Source organism: Papaver somniferum, chromosome 6 (assembly GCF_003573695.1).
Source record: "Papaver somniferum cultivar HN1 chromosome 6, ASM357369v1, whole genome shotgun sequence".
In the NCBI taxonomy this organism is placed as follows: Eukaryota; Viridiplantae; Streptophyta; class Magnoliopsida; order Ranunculales; family Papaveraceae; genus Papaver; species Papaver somniferum.
In genome coordinates, this window is record NC_039363.1 from 30,192,455 (window position 1) to 30,203,686 (window position 11,232).

An 11,232-nucleotide genomic window follows, 5' to 3' on the forward strand; every position below is an offset into this window, starting at 1 on the left:
GTCATGCTTAATATGCTTTGGTACATACAAAATGGTTAGTTTCTTAGAAGCTAATATAAATGTTGGTTTGTTACAATCTAACACAAAGTATCTCGTTAACTCACTTTGGTGGACATGCTCGTGGAAAGGAGAAAGTATGTGATCAGTTTTTTAAATAAGCAATTGACTAGGATGGAGTTTAGAGACGAAGATGAAGACTATGGTTCTGCTAAGGTAATGCTTAGGCAGATGCATGTAGGCTACTGTGGTAGTTTCATTTGCTTATCGAGTAGTTATGGATGTCATCCCTAACGGATCTGGTGCGCAACTTGGAGTTAGTGGCTCAGAATAGTGGAACATTAACTTAGGTGGAGCAAGGCAGGCCGAGATGGAGCTGCGCTCATGGTGGAGCAAGTTTCAAGAGGTAGCGAAGGATCAAAGGCGCATAATGACTGTAACTAAGTTCGATTGGTAGCATATGGAAAACGATCGTGTATGGTCTGATTGAGTTAGCATGCAATACACCTAGAATGGTGCCAATCAATGTGGAGTTTTGAACATAAAGGAGTAGGGTGTTTCTCAAGATGTTGCATAACGGATGATCATATGATGATAGTTGTTGAGATGGTCAGATTTTTCACCGTGGTGGAGATTTTTACAATCACCGGTAGGTTGGATTGTTATGTCTGAGTTGGTGACGTTCAAGTTTGGTTTGCTCTCTTCTGGTGGAGGTTCTATGGAACAATTTGGATGAAATACATTTCGGTTTGATTCTTATTGAGGATATGTAGGCAACCAGTGATGGTGCAATCGATGTTCAGAAGATAGAGGGATAATAGTTTATCGTCTCATGCATGAATGCATGATCCGAGGTGGAGAATTGTAAGGAAACGGTGGGTTTCCTAAATTGGGTCAACTTCCATATATAATATGGATTTCCTAATGGACCATGGTTTCCTAGTATGAGTTGGTTTCCTAAGCCAAAGAGGCTAATACTTGGGAACAAAGTTTTTGAGTCCTATATAAGGAGGTCTAGGCTAAGTGTTTTAGTCATGCAATCCTCAATGTAAAACTCGTAGAGATGTGAGGGATTCATCCCACCTATTGAGGTGGTTATGTGAGAGACCTAATGGTGGAAGGAGTACATCATTATGGTGTTTATGGGATACTTATCGATGTTGGAAGATATGTCGTTATGGAGTATTCGTATGGAGATGTTAGTAAGACATCTTGTTAAGGAGAAGATCATCTTTGTGGTGCTGGATTAGATTATTGGTGTTGAGCTGAAGGCGTCCATGATAATCTATATCAGGGTGTGCAGAGAAGATAGTCTCGTTGTGGTAGATAATGTGGTAAACATTATCTCGTATGGGTGAAGATGCTACTTTGGATCTTATAGGGTGCTTGTGGGAGTTCTTATGTTCGGTCACGTTGTGGTGAGTCGATGGATTGATTTATTCAATCAGTTTTGTAACTCTCAGTGGTGATTCTATAATGAATAAAGAGGTTGTACCCGTTTGGTGGATGTAGACAATATTACACACATTGTGTATATTGTTGAACCACGTTAAATCCGTGAGTACTTTACTTCTTGTTTCTTTGTTTATGGCTTGCATCTATGTGGTTCTCTTTCTCTTCTTCTTATCCTAGATCATAGTTTGGTTCATGGAGCAATCCGAGAGATCAAGTGTTTCTTGTTAGCTAATATGTTTCCGCAAGATTAGCACGTAGATGGCTCTGAACCCCAACAGTTAGCAAAGTCTTCAAGTGTTCAACATTAGTTGTGTAGAACTACCCAAATCTCTTAGTGTCCTTTGGTGAGAAAGTTGAGGTTCTACAAGGTATTTAGTTTGTGGAAATACAATTTGTGCTCATTTTTGTGGCACCTACTCACCGCCGAGTTTGAAGGTTCAAGAACGTGAAATGCAAGTGGTCCACCGGTTCTAATTCATCCGCTTTTGGAGCGATTATAAGGTATGAATTAATAACCCGCTTCCGCATTTGATTTGTTCAACTAACATATATATCATTTATATATGACTAACATTGGCATCAGAGCTTTTCATGCGTTTTCGTTAATTTTTGAATGAACCATGGACTAAACGGCCTTTTCCTAAAAGGACTATGACCTAAAATTATTTATGTGGAACCATTGCCTTTGTGGTTCAATGTGTTCCAATTTCTAGTCTTACACCGCTTATCCACTGGACCATGGACTAAACGGCCTTTGCCTAAAAGGACCATGACCTAAAATTAATTTTGTGAAATAATCACCTTCGTGGTTGATTTAATTAATTTCATATAAATATAACATGCATGATATTAATATTTTTTTTAAATATGATTAATTTTTTTAATCATGTTTTTTAATTTAATATCATTAGTTTAATTATAAGTGTCTTGCTCAACAAAAATACTTAGTGTATGTGTTTGAGAAAATATATATTAATTTGTGTATTTTCAGAATTTTAGAAAAATCTAAAAGTGAATTTTTCATTACTTCTGAAACAGTGCATATTTTTATTTTATTTTTCATTAGTTGAAAACAATTTACTTGCTTTATTTTCATTAGTTGAAAATAATTTCAATAATATATGTTTCCGAAAAAGTGCATATTTTTGCTTTATTTTCGTTAGTTGAAAATAATTTGTGAGCAAGGTACTTTGAAAATTAGTAGCAAGACACTCCTGATTTCGTGTCCGTTTTCCACATGATGTACTTTGTTTATATGTAGCTTATTTATCTCTGTTGATAAATAGCTAATCATCATATGTTGGTTGATTTTAAGTGGTTTTATTGGCTTAAGTTATGTGCTTTACCAATATTTATTAGTCCAAATTAATTGATAGAGGTTATATTAAAATGCATATTTGGGTGATGATTATGAGCCTAGCAAAATTTTCGATCTCGGATTTGTGTGTGGATATGATTTTATCAATTAGATTTTGAGACAATATAGTGAGTGTACACATAATAATAATGTCCAACTTTGTGCAACAAACGTGTAGAATGGCTAGCAACAATATGATTGCTGATCTCAATAAGGGCGACAAACTTGATGGGAAGAACTATGATGTGTGTCATAGAAAAATCCGATACTTGTTGGATGAAGGAGTAAAAATGGAACTCCTAACAAATGAAATGGTCCGACCGCAAAGGGTCATACTGCCCAACATCGTCGTGATCTTGAAGCCTACGAAGCTTGGGTTAAGAAAGATCGTAGTGCACGCCACACTATGTTGAGTAGTATGCACAATGATCTTATTGGAGAATATGAGGATTTTCCTACTGCCAAGAAAATGTTGGACCAACTAAAATTTGACTTTGGTGGTACATCCACCACTAGACTTCGCAGCTTAGTGTTGAAATTTGAGGTCTACCGAAAGGATCCCAAGCATTCAGTGACAGAACATCTAAGAAGGATGTCGTCAATGATTCGTGAGTTAAAATCTGCTGGGAATGTTCTAAGTGATGAACAACAAGTTTTAGCTGTGATAAGATCATTGCCTGATTCTTGGGTGCATATGAAGCAAACTCTTACTCATAATGAAAGCATCAAGAATTTTGGTGACATCTCTCGACACGTTGAGCTTGAAGCTGAGCGCCAAGAGGCGACACGTGTGGCTACCTTGTATGCTCAAGGTGAGCGCAAACCACAAGGTAAGCGCAAGAACAATATCCAGAGGGATGCTGAAAAGGCAGAAAAACCAGCTAAGCGCCATCATGGCAAGCGTTCTGGTAAAAGAGATAAATCTAAGATGAATTGTTATAATTATGGAAACAAAGGATATTTTGGCCGTGAGTGCACTGAGTCGAAAAAGGTACTTTGTTCATCTAACTCTGTTTACACATTTGTGTGTTCACATGTAATGGTTGCTCACTCTCTCCCTGGATGGATTGTAGATACGGGAGCAACAAAACATGTATCTCGAGATCGAGTGGGGTTCGTATATTATCGACGTATTTCACGTGGTACATATAGAGTCTATATTGGCAATGACACATGTGAGGATGCTATGTGAATTGGCACGCATCAACTCTGTATGCGCTCTGGACGCATTTTAACACTTCACAATGTGTTATACGCACCCGGAATTCATCATAATCTACTTTCAGTTATTTCACTTCTTAGTTTAGGGTACTCTTTTAAAATAGAAGACGGTAGGTTGGACATCATCTTTTATGGTACTTTGTTTGGACATGGTTAACTATGTAATAATTTTCTTTAAATTAGACTTGTTTAATTCTGTTTCTTCTGAGACTTTAGTGTCTGATGTTAGTAGTAGTAGTGTTATTGACTGTGTAACTTGGCATGCTAGACTAGGACATATCGGGCAAGATAGGATGACTCGGTTAGCTTGAGAATGCCATCTAGGCTCACTTGCTAAAGTTTCCTTACCCGTAGTTGAACCTTGTCTAGAAGGAAAAGCTTGTAGGAAACCTTTTGGTAAGGCCAAATGTGCTACTCAACCTCTTGATTTGGTACGTTCTGGTATTTGTTGACATATGAATGTGAGATCTAGACACGGTTATTCTTATTTTCTCACATTTATTGACGACCATACGCGATTTGGTTAAGTATATTTGATCGCTCACCGCTATGAAGCCTTGGATTGTTTCAAGCGCTTTGTTGCAGAAGTTGAGAATCAAACTGGGAAGAGTTTAAAGACTCTCCGTACAGACCGTGGACGCGAATATATGTCCGATATGTTTAGGGAATTTTTTGAGAGTAAGGGAATAACTAGACAGCTTACTATTCCAAATACTCCGTAACAAAATTGTGTTGCAGAGAGACGGAATAAAACACTATTGGATATGGTAAGATCAATGATGGCGCAAGACAACCTCCCAATATCTTTCTGGGGGGATGTTATTATGACGGCGACCTACATTTTGAACCGTGTCCCAACTCAGTCGGTTCCTTCTACACGATATGAACTTTGGAAAGGCAAAAAACCTAATTTAGGAAATTTGCGCCCGTGGGGTTCAGCTGGATATGTTCACAACGCTTCTCATGTGTATGGAAAGCTGGGTAATAGAGCAAAAAATCTTGTCTTTATAAGATATTCTGATTTCTCAGAAGGCTATGTGATGTACGGTGAACATCCAAGTGAAGGGATGACTGAGATATAGTCCATAGATATTGCTTTCGTTGAAAATGATTTCCCTCGAATCAGTGACATTAATAAAAACTTAGAACTCTTTGAAATAGAAGAGAATGAATTTATCTTACCATCTTTGAGCGAAGGTAGGGAATTAGTTTCTCAACCTATAATCGTTGAGGATACTGGGAGTGATCTGCATCCTAGTGGGAGTGAACCACTAGAGACACAAGTTTTTGAACTACGCAGAAGTGAGCGTGGAAAAGTACCCCGTCGTCACTTTGATATTGAAGGGGGAATATAAATATATGCTACAAGTATTGAAGATGAGCCTACTTCTTTTAGAGAAGCCATCTCTTCAGCTGATTGCAATAAATGGCTTTTTGCAATGTAAGAGGAAATTAAATCAATGGATGAGAATGACGTTTTGGAGTTGGTTGATCTTCCTCCTAGGCGAAAGGCCATTGGAAACAAATGGGTCTTTAAAATTAAACGCAAGGCGGATGGTTCAATCGAAAAATACAAAGCTCGTCTAGTGGCAAAAGGATATACCCAACAAGAGGGTATTGACTATGAGGAAACCTTCTCTCCTGTGGTAAGGTTTGCCTCAATTCGCCCCGTGCTTGTATTGTTGCATATTTGGATTTAGAATTGTTCCAGATGTATGTTAAAACTACATTCCTTAATGGGGAACTAGACGAACAGATTTACATGTCTCAACCGACGGGTTTTGAGGTCAAAGGACAAGAGCACAAAGTTTGGTGTCTCAAACGTTCCATTTATGGGCTTAAACAATCGTCTAGACAATGGTATATGCGCTTCCATCAATCTATCACCTTTGTTGGTTATGAAATGATTGAGGAAGACCATTGTGTGTACATCAAACGATTCTATGAAATCATTCTTATCCTAGACTTATATGTCGATGACATTCTATTATAAGGTAATTATCTAGAAGGAATTGTCGCCACTAAGAAGTGGTTATGCTTGAATTTTGAAATGACGGACATGGGTGAAGAAAATTATGTATTAGGTGTTAAGATCACGTCAGACCGCTCAAGAAAGACTCTTAGTTTGTCTCAAGAGACTTACATAAAAAAGATACTTGAGCACTTTCGAATGCATGATTGCAAACCCATTGACACTCCTATGGACAAAGAATGTGTCCTAAATAACGATCAAAGCCCGAAGAATGAAGAAGCAAAGAAATACATGTCCAATGTACCGTATGCACATGCGGTTGGAAGTTTTATGTATGCTATGTTGTGTACTAGACCCGACATAAGTTTTGCAGTAGGGATGGTAAGTCGTTACCAAAGTAACCCCGGACCAGATCACTGGAAAGCAGTTAAAAGGATATTTCGTTATCTTAAAGGGACTGCTAATCTCCCTCTTTGTTACTATGGAGGAGACATTAGACTCAGGGGATTTAGCGATGCCGATTGGAGCAATGATATAGATGATTTTAAATCCACTTCAGGATACGTTTTTAAACTTGGTGGTGGCGCAATCACTTGGTGTAGTCGGAAACAAAAGTGTATTGCTCTGTCTACAATGGAAGCAGAGTATGTTGCACTTGCGGAAGCCGTCCAAGAAACTGTCTGGTTGAGGAGATTTTTTAAGAGACCCAGTGTCTCGGAACACGCAAAAGAAGCGGTGTTGCTTCACAGTGATAGCACATCAGCTCTAGCATATGTGAAAGATCCCAAATACCATGGAAAAACCAAACACATTGGTAGAAGATTCCACTTTATACGCGATATGGTTTCACGAAGAAAGGTTGTTCTTAGACATGTCTCCATAAATAGAATGGTGGCTGACCTTTTGACTAAGCCTATTCCGAGAATTGCTTTTCAATCTCACATACAGAACATGGGATTAAACAGGATTTGATATGTAGAACATGTGATAATGAAATTATTACTATAAGTATTAATGCTTTCTTAAATGAATATGTTTTTATATAAGTCATATAATTTTGATCTGTACACGGATATTAAAGTTGTCATCAGGCAAGAATCGACCTACTCACACAGGTGATTCGCCTCGGCACTTAGTATAGCGAGCAAGATGAGACAAAAGAACAAACGTTTTTCGGAAGATATGTTTCTCGAAAAACCACGTACTTTTAGTAGCAAACTTTTCTATACAACTATAAGTCGCCTTAATATGTTTAAGATGATATCTCACAAAGAGACCAATCATTAAATGTAACCACCATTAATGAAGCATGTTATAAAGCCAGGTGTGATTTTCTGAACAGTTACTATGTGAATGACTGTTGGAACGAAAAGTCAAGTTAGGCGCTTAAATGGCGACTAGACTAAGATCTGTATGGCGTATGCTTTTTATGCTGTACATGCCCATTTGAGTGGGAGAAACGCCATAACATACACTTTGTGATGTATGTGCTAAGTCGACCGATTGTCAGAGAGATGAATGATTCCCTGCTTCATTGTTGTATGAGCCACTGGATTAATATCCAATTCATTTACCCATTTGACTTGAGTTTATGTCATGAAGAGGATACTTAATGATGCTACTTTAGCATGTTTTCTAATACGATGCAACTTCCTGTATGATGATACATATCTAGGAAAGCTGTTAAGTTGAATTGGAACGATATGAATTTCTTGGAAGAAAATTTGATGATATACCATGAATTGTGACTCATAGCTGGCCAGCGTTTTTCATCTGTCGAAAATCATGAGTACAATTGATAAAATATACATGGGTGCAATACTGCTTGCTAGAAGGATTAATAGTATTGTGTCAGGTGTAGTCAAATTATCTGAGGTAATGAGATACGAACATTCTTTGTGAAGGGTTGATGTCTCCATGCTGACTCGTAATGAGGTTCTAGTATATAGCTCCCAAAATGAAGGTATCTCGGCGGCCGCACAAACTATTTACCAATATGAACGTTTTTCTCTTAGGACTGTGATTGGGTGGCATGTTGTCGTTACACACATTATGTGTGAGTGGGAGATGTTGGAAATATGGGAACCCATTGTGTGTGTGCATGCCCAAAGTCCATCTTGGGTGGATGAGTAAAGTCATATGCTTGACTTTGTCAAAGGAAAAATCCTTCTCCAACTAACCAAGCCATGGTGAAACATGTGTCTTGTTTCTTGCCACCATGTGTTTGCATAATGCTAACAAGTGTTTGATCACTTACTCCATGTGTTTGTTTTTTGCTCACAAATGCTTGACACTTTCCAAGAGAGGATACTTGAAGTTTAAGTATAAATAGGCTTCTAGTTTCATTTGTAGAAACATAAGAAGTAAGAAAGCAATAAGTTTAGCAAGTGTAAGCTAAGTATGGAGAGTAAGCAAACTATCTAAAGAGTATGTAAGTGAATATTCAAACTAGTTAGCAAAGTCTTCAAGTGTTCAACATTAGTTGTGTAGAACTACCCAAATCTCTTAGTGTCCTTTAGTGAGAAAGTGGAGGTTCTACAGGGTATTTAGTTTGTGGAAATATAGTTTGTACTCATTTTTGTGGCACCTACTCACCGTCGAGTTTGAAGGTTCAAGAACGTGAAACGCAAGTGATCCACCGGTTCTAATTCATCCGCCTTTGGAGCGATTATAAGGTATGAATTAATAACCCGCTTCCGCATTTGATTTGTTCAACTAACATATATAACAGTTATATATGACTAACATTATCCATATCAAATTTTGAAATTGTCAGACCAGGAGCACCATCCAACATCATTATCCTAGGATTAAGAAAAACATGCCCAATTTTGTAAGCCTCGTCGTAATCAAAACATAAACCCTTTTCACGAGATTCTTTTTGTTATTCCCATGACAAACTATTAATACCTAGGGTAAACCAGGCGTTCGAGGTGGTGTTGATGCAATAGTAGGTAATGGCCTTAGTTGGTGATTGTAAGTAGAAGATTTTGTGAAAATAGGTGTTGCAGCTAATATATCATCCTCTTGATTTAAAGCATAATCAAAAGATCGTGACAAATTTGAAGGACTGAACAAAAAAACTCTCGCACGAATGTTGGATCGAAAACCAGAGAAAAAGATTCTTATTTGATGATATTATGACATACCCAAAAAAAAACATAGTAATTTTTCAAATTCTATAATAAACTCATGATACGTATCTGTTTGTGCCAACTTGGATAAGTTGCTGCATGGATCAATTTGTTTGTGGGAAATAAAATGTACTCAAATCCAGTGAGAAATTGTGTCCATGGTAACTCTCCTAAGGATTGATTAATCCAACGATACCATGCGACTGGATCGTCATGAAGATGGGAAACAATAATCTTTACCTTTCGATTCTCATGGACACCCATCAAGTAAAAATAGCATTTATCCTTGAAAACCCATCCTTCCAGATCAATACCGTAAAATACCTGAATTTCAAATCGATTTGAATTCCATGGACTACTGCATTTGTCCCACCAACACCATTGGAACCATTAGTTTGGCTTGGTCGATGACTTACTTGTGGAGTTTTGAATGTTCCAATATTTTGTATTTCAAGGAAGGAAGCTATAGATTCCAACACCTTCTCAGATTTTTGACGGTTATCTCTCAACTCGGTAAACACATATTCTAACGTCCGTCGATCTTCATTCATCTTAGTAAGCACAAAGTTTAAATTCTTTATAAGGGTAGCAACATGCTTTTATAAACTTTTGACCGTCATCTTTAAGATTATTTTTTTTTAAATGAATATGGAGATTAGAAAATTGATTGAAAATGGTAATCGAAAAAGAAAAAAAATTAGATAAACAGATTCGTCTCAGATTGAATTCTCCGAATACTAAATGTCAAGGTTCTAATACCAAAACAGGTAAATATGACACTTTAAACCTTTGATTGGGGATCAACCACCTTAATTAAATTTGTATTGAAAATTTGATGTCCAACTTAGTTCTACAGAGAAGCTTTAAATAGCTTAGAGTTTTAGTAAAAATAGGAAATATAGGCTATAAAAAGAAAGGGTAAGTTATTTAAATACCGCTCTAGGAAGACCACCGGGAAATCACAGGATGGATCGAAATACAACTTCTCCCCATATGCTACATCCACCTTTAGACTTTGAGTGTTTTTTGGAGATGCACACACAGAAGGAGGATTTCACACTGGCCTGTTATACGATGTGGAATATTTGGCTAGCCAGAAACGCCAAGGTTTACAACAACATCGTACAAACACCGAGGCAAACATTTCATATTTCCCTTCTTCTCAGCCAAGAATACAGATGGGCGACCCAACATAATATATGCACACATAATACTCCGCAACAGCAACAGAGGAGGAATTCTCCAACAACTGGATACAATGGAATGCACCACAACACCAATAGCTGAAAATCAACACTGATGGAGAAAACAAATTGAACTCTCAAGGGGAACCGGAGACGGCATGCGCCGGATGGATTTGCAGAAACGAAGACGGTGCTGTGATTACGGACATCGCAACGTCCCTTGGAAAAACCACAACAATCGTGGCGGAAACTTAGGCACTACTCCTAGCTGTAAGGATGGCAGCTACCAAAGAATGGAACAAAATCCATTTCGAATCGGACTCAAAAGCACTGTTAACTCTAGTTTCGAAAGACCACTCTGAGGCACCATGGGTCATTCAAAATATGATACAAGAAATACAACAACATCTTCGACTGCTACATCCATATATGATAACACACATATACAGGGAAGCGAACCAAGCGGCAGATGGACTTGCAGACTTTGCAGCAAAAAAACAACTACAACATGGAAATGGAATCAGCAACAACACCTCAACTTACATTTGGAATCACGCATACCCTGATTTCCTTAATATAATTGTTATGAATGACTCACTGGGGACTTGTTACCCAAGAGAAGTTCTTGCTTTTTAATAATAAAACTTCTTCTTTCAAAAAAAAAATACCGCTCAAAATTTAACCCTTATAATATACCTTATTCATGCATGTTGATAAAATGAAGAGAGTTGTTGTTTTAGTCGTGACTTTGGCCGCGGTATTTTGACCTCTAAGAAAATATCTTGACTTCACCTTTTGGTGATTCTTCTTCTTCATCTGCGGGTGATTCTCAACTTCTTCCTTGTGTGAATTGTTTAACGTTCTCTTTGTTCTTTATTTTCGTTGCTCTAGTTTTTACTGTGTTTATTCATG